Source organism: Pelodiscus sinensis, chromosome 1 (genome assembly GCF_052426305.1).
Source record: "Pelodiscus sinensis isolate ZL-2025 chromosome 1, ASM5242630v1, whole genome shotgun sequence".
In the NCBI taxonomy this organism is placed as follows: domain Eukaryota; kingdom Metazoa; phylum Chordata; order Testudines; family Trionychidae; genus Pelodiscus; species Pelodiscus sinensis.
This window is the reverse complement of record NC_143052.1, coordinates 8,774,449-8,789,268: the sequence shown is the minus strand read 5'-3', so window position 1 is coordinate 8,789,268 and position 14,820 is coordinate 8,774,449. Positions and strand designations below refer to the sequence as shown.

At 47.7% G+C, this 14,820-nt stretch overlaps 1 protein-coding gene across 2 annotated transcripts in view; it reads right to left on the bottom strand.

The window, feature by feature from the left end:
- The window catches only part of PLXNA4 (plexin A4), a 689,852-nt gene that overhangs the window by 134,720 nt on the left and 540,312 nt on the right, over positions 1-14,820 (bottom strand). The window lies entirely within an intron of this gene.

The following is a 14,820-nucleotide window of genomic DNA, read 5'->3' as shown; positions in this document are numbered from 1 at the left end:
GGAGAAAACACGTCAGGCCGGTTAGTCAGTGCGCCGGGCCCCGGATTGTGTCCTCTGCTCTAGCTAGAGCTCCCCTTGGCAGAAGACCCACCCCACACTGCAGGTGTGGCCTGTGAGGACTGGAAGAGGCACCCTATGGAATCCCTTGGTGCCTGTTCCCTCATCCGCTGGCAGGAAGCTTCTCTGGAATGTCCCTCTCTATAGGGACCAAGCACTGCTTCACCACCCACGTGCTGACAGACAAGGAGGCTGGGTGTAGGCACCAACACAGCCCCTCTCCCCTTCCAGCCAACAAACACTCGGTAAAACGGTCTTGGAACAGCCGGTTCCAGCCAAAGGTGGGAGCAAGCCACCCAATGTAAGAGCCTTGAAGTCTGGCGGTGTTGAGATCAGGGACCTACCAAAAGGGGAGGGGCTGTTTACAATGGATGAAACCCTGGATCCAAATACTCGGAAATGAGAATCGGATGGCTCAGGCCTCTCTTGAGGCTCTGTCCTGAGCTAGTCACATAGAGCCGTCCGCGCCTTTCTGCGGGGGAAGGAGTCAAAGGCGGACTGATCTTTCGGGCACACTGGGAAAGGGCTGGATCCAAGGGGCTCCGTGAGAACGAGACCCTGAGCACACGCGAGGAGCAGCGAGGGAATTACGAGGGTGCCGTTAAATGGAGCGAGCCACCCGGCACGACTGTGTGTGGGCACTTTGCTGGAGTTTAAACAAGCCAAACCAAAGGAAGCTGGGCTTGACACGTAGGCCGAGGGTGTGTCCCCATACAGAGCCAGGCCAGTTCCCTACACGTGTTTCGCCGCACACTTTCAGTTAAGAACTTCCACATGCAGAGGAGGCCTGAGGATCCCTCCCTGCATGGCACCCCCTCCGTCATGCCGCCTGCCCTCTGCCAGGGTCAGGCGCCATATGGCAGAGTGCCACGTCAGGCACACAGGGCAATCCGGGTCCTTTTCTCTCGCTTATTCACACAAAAAGCACCAGAGAACACCCTGCAGCTGGTTATCATCTATACAGGTTGAACCTCTCTAAACCGGAACTTGCTGCCAGACCACGGACGTTCCAGGACCAGAGAGTCTTGGGGATGGGAGCCCTGCGGGTCAGTAAGACAGCAGAATGCTGGCCATGAGCTGCCTGTAGGGCCGGGAGACCGGCGCATGGCCATGGGGCTGCCCAGTGGAGCAGGGAGGCTAGCAGGCTACAGCGAGGCTGCCCGGTAGGGGTGGGAAGCCTGACAGAGCCAGGGCAGGGGGGCCTGTGATGGTGGAGGGTGAGAGCCGGTGGCTGGGCCAGGGCTGGTGGTAAGGGAGCCAGAACAGACCTCTGCTCTGGCAAAATCCCTCATCCGGGACCGGTCCGATCCCAAAGGTGTGGGACCAGGGAGGTCCAACCCATAGAGGAAAAGCCGGTGATCCATGTTTGTCCCTAGAGGTCGTGTAGGTCGCATTGAGGGGTGTGGGAAGGCCATGAAGTTGAAGAAAATGGCTGATGTAGGAGTGGGGAAGGCAGGAGGGTGGGATTCACAGCTTGGGAACTTGTTACAGCTTGTGCCTGGAGTATTTTACAGAGACAATGATTTAAGGAAGACAGAGCAATGGAGTCGACCTGTAACGACTGCACTTACACGAGCTAGGAACCGAACGACAAGGGGCATCAGTTATCACAGTGCGAAGTGCAAGCAGATTCTTGGCAGGGGTCAGAAGGAAATCCCAGGCCCACCTACCACATGGGCCACATTAGATGTGGTCAGGTGGGGGGATTCACCCTTCCCCGAAGCTCCCACAATTGGCCATCATCTGAGTGGGGGCACTGGACCAGACAGTCCATTGATCTGGCCACCTGTATGCGTCTAGATCTGCAGGATGTTACTAAGACTCCCCCAGGCCCAAAAAGCGACTACCGAGAGATGAAGTGAGGCCTGGCTCCCAGTTCCCCTTCTGCCAGAGACCACAAATATGGCCAGCGCCACCGAGAGACTGGACCGGACCACCGGGGGACCTCCTGCTGAGCCACAGCCCAGTTCTGAAGTTGCTAGACCCTGGCAGAACCTGTCTTCCCCAAGTCTCCCGCCTTGGCTGAGTTCCTTTGGGGTACAGTGGCTAAGCTACACATAGAACATGGTCCAGAATTGCCCCCCAATCCCACACCACACAGAAACCCACCCCAGAGATGTCTTCTCCACAATTACACAGCGAGTCTGCCACCGGAGTGGGGAATTCCCTTGACAAACAGCAAATTTAAAGGCCCAAGAACCAGGTGGGAAGCTGAGAGGGGAAGATTTTAAACGGAACTACCTGGGAGACACTCCGAGCCCCCCAAACCGGATTTTCCAGTCTCCCTTTATCCCTGTCCCACCCCGACCTCTCTACAAGTACCGTAACCTCTCTGATAACACTTGTTTCAAGTTCATTAACAAGCGGCGGTGGCGGTCGCGCCAATAAAGGACTCGTTTGCATATAAAAAGGTTTGCGGCTGTGTGAGGAAGTTCATTATAGATAATTGAAGAGGCAAGTGCCATAAAGGAGGAAATTCTCACAATGTGGCTTTATCTGATTGACCTAATGTTCTTTCTAATTGAAATTTAAAAAGGCAATTTCTTGGGATGATGTACAGTGTGAAGCCATGGTGCTCCGGCCTGGCCCCAGGTTCAAATCTACATCTAGCACTTACTTCGTACTAAGTATCAAGAGGACCTACCTAAGGCTATGTCTAGACTGCAGGCTTCTTTTGGAAGAAGCTTTTCTGGAAGAGATCTCCCCCAGATGGCTATCACATGCATGGAGAGTTTTTACAAATGGTGGCCTTAAATCTGGGACTACAGATAGAGGTCTTAAAAGTGTTGTTCCGTGGTCTAGTCGGTATTTTAACCACTGTTAAACCAAGGCATTAAAATCATTACCGGCCCGAGGAAGATTTTGTGCATTCCTTCCCAGTTCAAAAGGGGACGAATGAAAATACTTTGTTCTCGCCTAAGATTGCAAGATCTCTTAGGGGATGTCTAGACTGCAGGCTTCTTTCGAAAGAAGCTTTTTCGGAAGAGATCTTCCAAAAAAAACTTCTTCCGAAAGAGAGCGTCCACACTGCCAAAGATCATCAAAAAAGCGATCTACTTTAATAAAAGATAGCGTCCACATTGAATGGACGCTGTCTCGCATTTCAGCTGTGATTGCTATGAGTGGAGTGGCCACCAGGGCATCTGTGCTTTTTCCTCTTTCCTCTTCTTTTGAAAGAACTCCCTCTTCCCCATCCATACACACCTTTATCTGAAAGAGCTCTTTTGGAAAAAGGCTTCTTCCTTGTAGAAAGAGGTTTACCAATGTCAGAAAACCCTCTGTTTTCGATTTTTTTTTCAAAAGAACGCGATTGCAGTGTGGACTTAAGTGAAGATTTATCGGAAAAACATTCGTTTTTCCGAAAAAAACTCTGTAGTGTAGACATAGCCTAAATGACCCTGATCCCTAAGACACTCTGTGGTAATTTGCTATTGTTGTTTGCTCTGGTGTGTATCTTTACAGGTAAGAAGTCTACCTGCTAGTGGCAGGGCGATTCAAGAGAGTAAGATGCGTGCCACTGTTGTTCTTCCTTTGTTGTTGTCCTTAATCGGAAATACATGTCACCTCAGCTGGAAAAACATATTGTCCTTTAACCATAATAGACACACACGATGACGGAAGCATGGAATGGTCTGCTCGCACTACCGTTGATTAGTAATGAATGAGAGGAATTCTTTTCATTGACTCCAATGAGATTTGGATCAGATTCCAAGAGAACAAAAAACAAACCCTAATCTAATTCACAGGAGGCATATATTACAGAGTGGATCCTTGTTAATTTATTTAACTAGTGTAGTTTAAGTCGATCATTTAGTGTAGCTCTTTATATTAAGCTAATCAGCACACACTCAAAGCTCATAATTCACCCTCTTGGCACAGGTGCTTACTGCAAATGGCTGAATTTTGCCAATGAGAAAGTCAGTGAACAGAGAGGGGAAACAACCAAAGATGTTCCGCATGCAATGGACTCCATTCATTTTTTTACTAGTAGTTTAGTTTTCACTAGGCATAAACCCTTTAGTACGCTTGATAGCTTCAAAAATAACTGTCTGATGTAAGACCAGCCAGACCGGATCGGCCCAATAGTCCTTCTAGCACCGTGTCCTGCCTCTGTCGGTGCCAAATGCTCCAGAGGGAATGAACAGAACGGGGGAATTTCAAGTGATCCATCCCCTACTGTCCAGTCCTAGTTTCTGGAAATCAGAGGTTTAGGGACACCAAGAACATGGGGATACATTTCTGATCATCTCGACTAATAGCCATTGATGGATCTATCCTTCATGAACTTCTTTTTGAGCCATTATATATTTGACCTTCATGTATCCCCTAAAAAATGTTTCACGGGTTGACTGTGCATTTCATTAAGAAATATTTCCTTAAGTTTGATTTAAACCTACTGTGATTCATAGGGTTTTTTTTAATTAGATGAAGAGATAAATAACACTTCCCTATTTGCTTTCTTCACTCCCTTTCATGATTTTATAGACCTCTATCATATCCACCTTTAAAACAAGGGGTCCTGTTATATGTTAAAGATTAACAGATTTATTAGGTCATGACCTAACACATCTGTTAGTTTCTAAGGCCAGGTCTACACTGACGGAGAGAATTGATGTAAAATATGCAATTCTAGCTACGACAATTGTGTAGCTAGAATCGACATAACTTACATTGATTTTCTGGGGTGCCCCACAGCGGGAGGTCAATGGGAGAAGCTCTCCAGTCAACTTCTCGTACTCCTTGTGACTACCAGGAGTACCACAGTTGATGGGGGTGCCCTCAGCATTTGATTTAGTGGGTCTTTACTAGACCCGCTAAATCAAATCCCATAAAAATCGATCACAGGAGCATCGATCCTCCGGGAAGTATAGACAAGCCCTAAGATGCAACAGGACTTCTCATTGTTTTTACAGTTACAGACTAACACTGTGATCCTTCTGAGACAAATCCACCTTCAGTTATCTCTTGTAAACTAAACTAATGTTATTTCGAAATAATGCGAGCATCTACACAGACATTCTGTTATTTCAAAATAATTTTGAAATAACAGATGGCTTATTCTGAAATCTGTAAACCCCATTCTACAAGGAATAATGCCTATTCCAAAATAGCTATTTCGAAATAAGGCGTGTGAAGATGCTACACTGCTGCTATTTCAAAATAACCCCTCACCAGCACCATTCTAAGTTATTCCTCCTGGGGCGCTAATTCGAGATCACACGTCTACATTAGGGAAGCCTGCCTCAGATTACTTCTGAGGCTTCTCCACAGTGTAAATGTGCTATTTCAAAATAAGCTATTTCGGAATAACTATTTCAAAATAGCTTATAGCAAAATAAGTGTGCGTAGTGTAGCTGTACCCTCCCAAACTTTTAAATCTCTCCTCATATGAAAGCTGTTCCATCCCCCTTATCATGTTCATTGCTCTTATCTGCATCTTTTCCAATTCTAGTATGTAGTTTGTGAGATGGGCAACTAGCACTGCATGCAGTATTCAAGATGAGGGCGTGCCACAGCTTTATACAGTGCCATTATGGTACCCTCTGTTTTATTATCCATCCCTTTCTCAATGGGTTCCTAACGTTGTTAGCTGTTTTGACTGACACTGCATGTTGAGCAGATGTTTTCAGAGCACTAACCACAGGATTCCAAGATCTCTTTCTTGACTCGTAACAGTTAATTTAGACCCCCTAATTAAATACGTACAGTTGAGAGGGTGGACTGAAGACAATGATCAAGCGATTTGTCTCCTGCCATCCCTCTCCAGCCTCTGACAAACAGAGGCCAGGGACACCATTTCTATCCCCTGCCTAATAGCCTTTTATGGACCTAACCTCCATGAAATTATCTAGCTTCTCTTTAAACTCTATTATAGTCCTAGCCTTCACCACCTCCTCTGGCACTAGCCTTCACCACCTCCTCTGGCAAGGAGTTCCACAGATTGACTACACGCTGTGTGAAGAAGAACTTTCTTTTATTAGTTTTAAACCTGCTACCCATTAATTTCATTTGGTGTTCTCTAGTTCTTCTAGTATGGGAACTAATAAATAACTTTTCTTTATCGGCCTTCTCCACACCACTCATGATTTTATAAACCTCTATCATATTCCCCCCCTGTTTCCTCTTTTCTAAACTGAAAAGTCCCAGTCGCTTTAACCTCTCTTCATATGGGACCCGTTCCAAACCCCTAATCATTTTAGTTGCCCTTTTCATTTATCAACACTGAATTTCATTTATCATTTTATCACCCAGCTGCCCAGTTTAGTGAGATTCCTTTGTAGTTCTTCACTGTCAACTTTGGACTTAACTTTATATTGTCCAAAATTTCGCCACTTCATTATTCACCCCCTTTTCTAGATCATTTATGACTATGTTGAATAGAACAGATCCTTCTAGTTGCCATTCTGAAAACTGATCATTTATTTCTATTTTTTAACCAGTTATTAATCCATAAGAGGGACTTCCTTCTTGTCCCATACTACTTGGTTTGCTTAAGAACCTTTCCTGAAAGTCCCAGTATACTATATCCACTGGATCCCCTTTATCCATCTCTCTTGGCAATATGGGTGTGTCTAGACTAAATGTCTCTGTCGATGGAGCCATGTAGTCTAGACACACCCTATAAGACTTCCATCTTTTGCTCTGCTAATATGGCCCTCACACTACAATATCCAAATGACTCCTCTACAGGAACATGTATTACAATGTTGCTGAGAGTTGGCGAGAGATCGCTAGCGTTGAGAAGACTATGGTGAATGTGGCTTAGCAGAAAGCATATTAGTGACTTTTTTCTGCACTGTTGCATCCACACACATGAATGAAGTCTTGATACCTCACCAGAATACTGCTCCACCAGAACTAGGATCTGGCCAGGAAATCTGGGTTGACACCTTTCCTCTTATGAAAGGGATTTGGGGATCTTTGATGGCGACTTATGACCAGGGGTGGTTGTAAATGTTATTCCAATTGTTCCATTTTCTGGACACAGAAGAGGAGACATCGGTCTAACTCTTTTAAATTCAGGTATTTTAAATGGGAAAAGATAAAGCGTCCATGAGGTTTGCCTCATCTGTGCATCTGTAAATGTCATCACCATATTGCTGAGTTCCCTGTTCAGGAGACACAAAACCACTTACCTTCATCCCTACCCCCTGGTCTTACTCACAACATTCTGGTGATGAAAGCCCCACATCTGTTGCAAAACAAGCAAAATGATTCTGGGATGCATTACCAGGAGTGCTGTGGGAAAGATATGAGAAGTCATTTTTCTGCTCTACTCTGCACTGATCAGGTCTCAACTGGAGTATTATGTTCAGTTCTGGGTACCACATTTCAAGAAAGATGTGGAGAAATTGGAGAGGGTCCAGAGAAGAGCACCAAGAATGATTCAAGGTCTAGAAAACATGAGCTATGAGGGCTGACTGAAAGAATTGGGCTTGTTTAGTTTGGAAAGGAGAAGACTGATAGGGGACATGATAGCAGCTTTCAAGTATCTAAAAGGGTGTTACAAGGAGGAGGGGAAAACTTGTTCTCCTTGGCCTTTGAGGATAGGACAAGAAGCAAGGGGCTTAAATTGCAGCAAAGAATATTTAGGTTGGACATTAGGAAAAACTTCCTAACTATCAGGGTGGTTAAGCACTGGAATAAATTGCCTAGGGAGGTTATGGAATCTTCATCTCTGAAGATATTTAAGAGCAGGTTAGACAGACACCTATTAGGGAAGCTCTAGATGGTGCTTGGTCCTGCCGTGAGGGCAGGGGACTGGACTTGATCTCTCGAGGTCCCTTCCAGTTCTAGTGTCCTCTGATTCTATGATCTCTCCATTGCATTGCTCCTTTGCAGTGTGATTCAAGCAGCGGTGCCTTGTAAAGCCCTTCAACCAAAGGGTGAGAAACAGGCTAATACAAACATGGCACATCACGCACCAGTGTGAGTACCCATTGGTGTGGCACCCTGCCTCCGCATCTCAGCAGGTGTCGGCACCCAGATACTATGTGCACTGGAGAGAAATGATGAGACAGACAGAGCTAGATCTTCATCCCCTATCTGGATTACCAAAACCTTTTCCTCTCCTGTACCTGGAATAGCCCTGCTGGACTCATACCCCTGGCTACCATCGCCAGCCCCTCCTCACTCAAACCCCGCAAGGTTCCACCACCACCACCAGAATGCCCATGAGAAATGGGACAAAGCCATAATAAAGCTCTGCTCCAGCAGGGTGTGGTCTAGCCTTGGTTGGATATCTACATCTATACCCTGAGGTTGCCTCTTCCACCCTCTCCCCTGAGACAGAGAGTGCAACAGGGCCGCCCTGTGACTGTCAACTCTCAGAGCCAGGGAACATGTCTTCACAACTGTACTGTGCAGAACAGGCCAAATGAGCGCAGTGCTGGGGGAAAAGGACAGTCCATCGACTGTCCTGGAGACACACATCTTCCTCTCACCAAACAACTACAGCACTAAAATACTATGGGGAGGGGCACAGGATAAATGGAGAGAGATGTTTTCCACGGACTTCAGTACAGCCAGGATTTCACCCAGAGAGGGGGGGAGAGAGAGAGACGGCAAGGGCTGGGTAGACCATAGTAATTGATTTCCTCTCTCCAGTACCAGGGTTACAATGGGACCCACACTCAAAAGGTCCCTCATCAGCTCAGATCCTTCCCCTCCCCCCACCCCCGAGGTCCCCTCCCACCCCATCTACTCCCTCTCCCCTACTAGCTCCTCCTCCCCCACCCCCATTTCCCTTACTTGCTCTTCTCCGCCCCCTATGAGAGTGGTGGGTGGGGTCTGGGGGTTGGGAGGGAAGAGGCCAAGTGGGGATGGTGTCTCAGGGCAGAGCAGGGAGTGGGGCCATGGTCCGGGCATTGGGGCTCACAAAAGTTTAACCTGGCCCTGCTCCTCTCCCGCTTAAAAGTCAGGAGTGAGACAGTGACAGGGCAGAGCAAGGGATATTTTCCTTGTATCCATCCACAATAGCACAGGAAAATACAGTGCTTCAGTCTGGTTAGGCTCACAAACTGGCACCTTTAAAAAACCTACACACAAAAAGCCACCCTCGCCAAAAAATCCCAGTGGAATAAACCAGTGTGCATAGGAGAAGCAATAAGCAAGCTCTCTTCATACCCAGGGCAGGTGGATACTGTTGATTTACAGTGCATATTGTGTTTACATGATTTCACCACTAATTCTTATGGTCGTAAAATTAAATTTAAAATTTACAGGAAGAGTATCAGGGAATGTTATTAGGTTATAAAGTGGAATCGGTTCAAAGCGTCGCCAGCAATATTCCAAGCTTCATAAATTTCTAGATATACTTCCTCCAAATGCACATCAGCACTGGCGGCAATCAAACCGGCGACAAAAAACTCAACTGGTCAGAGAACGTTTTAATGCCCCATATATTTTATCTCTATTTCCTAAGTTTACAATGCCATTAGTGTGACTGAGGGTGTACCTATTTACTGGAAGAGCAAAAGTAATAACATGTAACGGAAATGTCTATAACCTTAACGGGAGCTGATGAGGAGAAGGCAGGGGGATTTATGGAACGTGTAAACATCTGCAGAGATAATAACAGAATAATTGAGGATTGGCATAACTGTCAGGTGACCCGCAGCTCCATCTTAGTTAAGGGTCTGTCAGGGATTCCATTACAAAGACCAGCTCTGTGTCCTTAGACAATGAACGTGAATTTAGTGCTGGAGAAAGGTGCCTTCCTGATAGCCCTGGAGACCAGCCCTCTATCCCCAGAACAAGTACTTGCTCACGGCCAGTTTTGTCTACTTCCTGTGACCTGAAGAGATTACCACCTCTGGCCACGTCTACACTCCACAGAAGATTGACACTCCAGAGGTTGATTTTCTGGTGTTTGATTTAGCAGGTCTAGTATAGACCTGTAAATCGAACGCTGAGGGCAGCTCTGGCCAGCAGCCGGTACTCCTCCTTTTGTGAGGAGTAAGGGAAGCCGACTGTAGAGTTTGCTCCCATCGGCCTCCCATTGCGTGCAGCTCTCCATAGCCACATTTACCCCCTGTACCACGGCGAGGGTCTCCCATGGCCAGATCATAAGGTCACGCAGATGCTATTCACATTACGTGGTGTCGATGCTCTCTCTAAGCTTTCCAACCCCAGAGATGGCCAGCTGGAGATTGCATGTCAGCACGGCTCATGACAAAGCCATGGGGCGAGAGGAGACCAGGGGTGAAGTACAGAGGTTCTGAGCCTTCAAGAGAAAGCACTCATCTCCTGCGAGCATCCATGTCAGATTTCTCCATGGGCTCCTGATCCATCAGGATTGCATGACCACGCCCCAGCCAACTACAGGAGCCGGTAAACCCAGTCCCTTGCTGAGAGAAATTTGGTGGCCTCCGCTTCCACTCTGGAAAGGAGCTGCAAAAAAGTGGTGTGGCCAGTTCTCAAGGCTTCAACATTTTATACTTTGCTTCAACCCCCACCTCTTGGAGTCACATGATTCCCTGAACCTCTCAGCTTTCATTTGGAAAAAAGAGCAAGTTTCCAGCACTCACGGTTGCTGAGAAAAGCAAGGAAATGGAGCCCAAATACTCCTGGAATACTCAAAAACCATAAGGCATATAAACAAACCAAACCCCTAATACATTATTTTAAAAATATTTTCATGGTTTTGGGGAGGGGGTCGATTCATGATTTTTGAATTTTGGGGGCATATTTTCTTGTCCAATGGTGATGCCACGTCCGAGGCCCTTTCACCCCGACCCGCAAACTCTCCTTCAGGATCTGAGAGTCAGACGGTGCCTCTCCCAGCACAGCCAAAGTGCACCAGTGGAGGATATGGTAGCTATCTGGTAAAGAGGGAATGCACTCATCTAGGCCTTATGCTGTGATCAATGGAAGATGACTAAGAGCAATGTAAGCGTAGGGGAACTCCTCCTAACTCTGGTGGATCCTCAGCCCCATTCTCTGGCTACTACAACTCTCAGCCTCGGGGTGACTTATCTCTGCTCCCCCTGCAGATGAGACGTCTTAAGTTGGTGGATGGGTGATACCCTTCCAAGAAGCCCCTCCCCACCCTGAGTTTCTGCAGGTTTCCCAGCACGGGCTGAGCTGAGACCATCCAGGATTCAGAGCTGATAAAGGGTACGTCTAGACTACATGCCTCTGTCGCCAGAGGCATGTAGATTAGGCTACGAGACATAGGAAAATGAAGCCGTGATTTAAATAATCGCCGCTTCATTTAAATTTACATGGCTGCCGCGCTGAGCCGACAAACAGCTGATCTGGTAGCCTAATCTACATGCCTCTGGCGACAGAGGCATGTAGTCTAGACGTACCCAAAGCAACTTGGCGACATTGGTATTTCCCCACAGTCCCAGATCAATGTCCACACTGGGACACGAAGAAGCACACGAGTCCTCAGCACTTTCTCCCAGGGTATCAAAGAGCCGGCTCCATCCACCCAGGGCTCTTCGTCATGGAAGACAATGGCAGCTTTGCCACTGGCTTCAATAGGAAGAGGAGTGCAAAAGGAGATTCCCCAGTGCAGGATGACTGGATATGGGGCTCCTTCTGGGGCCCCTGACAGAGCCCAGAACTGGATTTGAACTTTTCCCACCTTCCGGGGGTTTGGAGGCGCGTCTCCTGCTAGGGGCTCTGTTGGATTCCTTGCAATGGGGGGAAGACACCTGCTGCTCTAACGGAAGAAGTTGCGCTGTGAAAACAGGAAAGCCTCCAGCTGGCAGCGATTAAACAGCATCGTTCCAGGAACCAGCTGGCAAAGCCGTTTCCCTGCACCGTGCCGCCCATTCTTTTTACTTGGACACATCCCACCGCAACCAATGGGCCGGGCTCACTCCATTGCCAGGGGGGACCTTTCCAGGGAAGAATAAAAGGCTTCAGGACAGCGTGTAGGAAGTGGTTGCACACACTGAATTCCGGGGCTGCTGCAAGCATCTCTTCAAGGAACACCAATGCTCACGCCGACGTTACGATTTGGGAGGACCACGCACGAACCCAAGGGACAGGGCACAACAGAGGCAGCCAGTTGCCCTACTCTGGTGCCATCTCCTTTTGCTCTGTCATAGTGGCTGATGTGTGTGACAGAGTCCCTGTGTTGCTCCTGGAGATGACTGATGGGGATGGAGAGAGGCTAAACGTGCCCAGCACAATGGGGCTACAATTCTTAAGAGGGGTTTCCAAGATGATACTTAAATACTAAAAACAGGGTTTGCTATTGATCCAAAACACAATGGCTACGTCTAGACTGGCATGATTTTCCGCAAATGCTTTTAATGGAAAAGTTTTTCCGTTAAAAGCATTTGCGGAAAAGAGCATCTAGATTGGCACGGACGCTTTTGCGCAAAAGCACTTTTTGCGGGAAAGCATCCATGCCAATCTAGACACGGTTTTGTGCAAGAAAGCCCCAATCACCATTTTCACCATCGGGGCTTTTTTGCGCAAAACCGTTTTAAGCTGTCTACACTGGCCCTCATGCGCAAAAGCATTTGCACAAGAGGGCTTTTTCCCGAGCTGGAGCAGCATAGTATTTGCACAAGAACACTGACAATCTTACATGAGACCGTCAGTGTTCTTGCGCAAATTCAAGCGGCCAGTGTAGACAGCTGGCAAGTTTTTCCACAAACTAGATGCAGTTTAGATGCAGCCAATGGATCTGGAATAGGCTGATGTCTATCACAGCTTAAAATGGGATAAAATACTTTCTAAGGGGTCTGATTTGAACTCCCTCATTCATCGGGGCTTTTCCTGGCAGCAGTCAATGTAAACCCCGGGGGCTGACACAAAGTGCAAAGTTTGGGAGGAGATGGCAGGGCTGAATCTGAATTAGAAATGGAAGGGAAACCGTTATCCATGCTGCAAGCGTGACTATTTGAGAGCTCAACCCCTCCCCATCTTGAATTGGGATGAAAAGCCAAAACCCCAAATACATTTGTGAACGGAAAGAGTGGCTTCTTTTTGGCCCCACGTCGGGCAAAACATTTGGTTTCAAACCTAATCTTTTCTTCCTTTTAAATGTTTTTTCCCAGTCTCCATAGCTTAACTTTCCAAATGAAAAGTTGTTTACAACCGGAAAATGTCCAAACAAAACATTACGACCACTGTAAAACATTTGTTCAAGTCAGGAAATTCTTCCACTTGACTCTGTTCGGTGAATTTGCGCAATAGTTCCCAGTTAGAGCTGTACTGTTCAAATCTCTGATGATTCTATCATCACTGAGCATGCTCCAGCCCAGGAATACAGTGGGCTAAACAGGACTTTCTGGGCAATTGCAGCTGCATGTTGCTGTGGGCTGGGCCGGGGCCGGGTGAGCAGACTGTCTCATCTGGTACCTCTCTGGTGTCCAGGCGGTGTGTAGGAGGATAGGGCAGAATGGGTCTGGCTTTGAAAAATGGGCAGAAGAGTCTGTGCCCATGAGAAGACACTTGTCTCCAGAGTCTGGAACGGAACTCAAAATTCCCACGTCTCATCCTTCTTCGGACGTCAGCAAATATCTGTGAAATACACTTGCAAAGTGTCTTGGCCTCCTCCCATGCTGGTCCACATAGACAACTCATTGATTGTACACATTTAGTCTGACCCCCTATGCAACTCAGGCCAGAGAAATTCCCTCGAGTTCTCCCTGCTTCAAGTCTAACCGCTGTGGCTGAACTAAAGCATAAATTTGAGAAAAAATATCCAATCCTGATTTTAAAACTTCCAGTGACAGGAATCTTGCTAACAGCTTGTCTTCACTGCCACGGAGATCAACACTGGCATTCTTCTGGCTGTCATAAGAACATAAGAATGGCCATACTGGGTCAGAGCAAAGGTTCATGTAGCCCAGTATCCTGTCTGCCGACAGTGGCCAGTGCCAGGTGCCCCAGACGGGGTGGACCGAAGACAATGACCAAGCAATTTGTCTTCTGCCATCCTTCTCCAGCCATTGAGAAATGGAGGCCAGGGCACTATTCCTTACCCCCTGGCTAATAGCCTTTTATGGACCTAACCTCCATGAATTTATCTAGCTCTTTTTAAAACTCGATCTTCTGGCATTTGATTTAGTGGGCCTAGTAAAGACCATCTAAATTGAACACTGATGGCTTCCCCGTCACCAACCACGGTACCCCTGATTGCTTCCTGATAGTCAGGGGAAGAGGAAGAAGACCAGGTACGTGCGGCTGCAGCCCCAGATGGGAATGGGGCGCAGACCCCCAGCCAGCCCCTTTCACCTGTCTGGCTACCTGCTGCTTAGCAAGGCAGCCTGAAGGAGAGCCCCAAGAACCCAGCCTAGCTGGGAGCAGCTGCAGTGGAGCGCCCCAGCTGTCTGGTTTCTTCTTGTGGATTGCTGCACTGGACACACCAGCTTACTTTCACCTCTGGTATCACGAGAAAAAAAAAGAAGAGGCCATAAAGGCGTCCTGTTTCATATCAATAGAGGACAGAGCAGCGAAAAAAAAGGGCAGTCCTCTATAAAAGAGGATGAATGGCCACCCTAGCCAAGGGCGGAAGGGAGGGGTCCAATGGGAACTGGCTCTCAGCACCGCCTGGAGTGTGACACGCCTTCCCCCCAGCCCTCAGCATGGTGTTCCAGTGGCAATTTAAAGGACGTGGGGCTCCAGCCACTGTGGGACCGGTGGCAGCTGGAGCCTGGGAGTCCCTGGCAATTGTTCCCTTTTCCCCATCAGTGGGCCTGCTTACAATTGGCCGTACTGAAATACAAAGAGTTTGCTGGAGCCCAGCTCACCAAGGGTATGTCTACGCTACCATCCTAGTTCAAATAGGGTGGT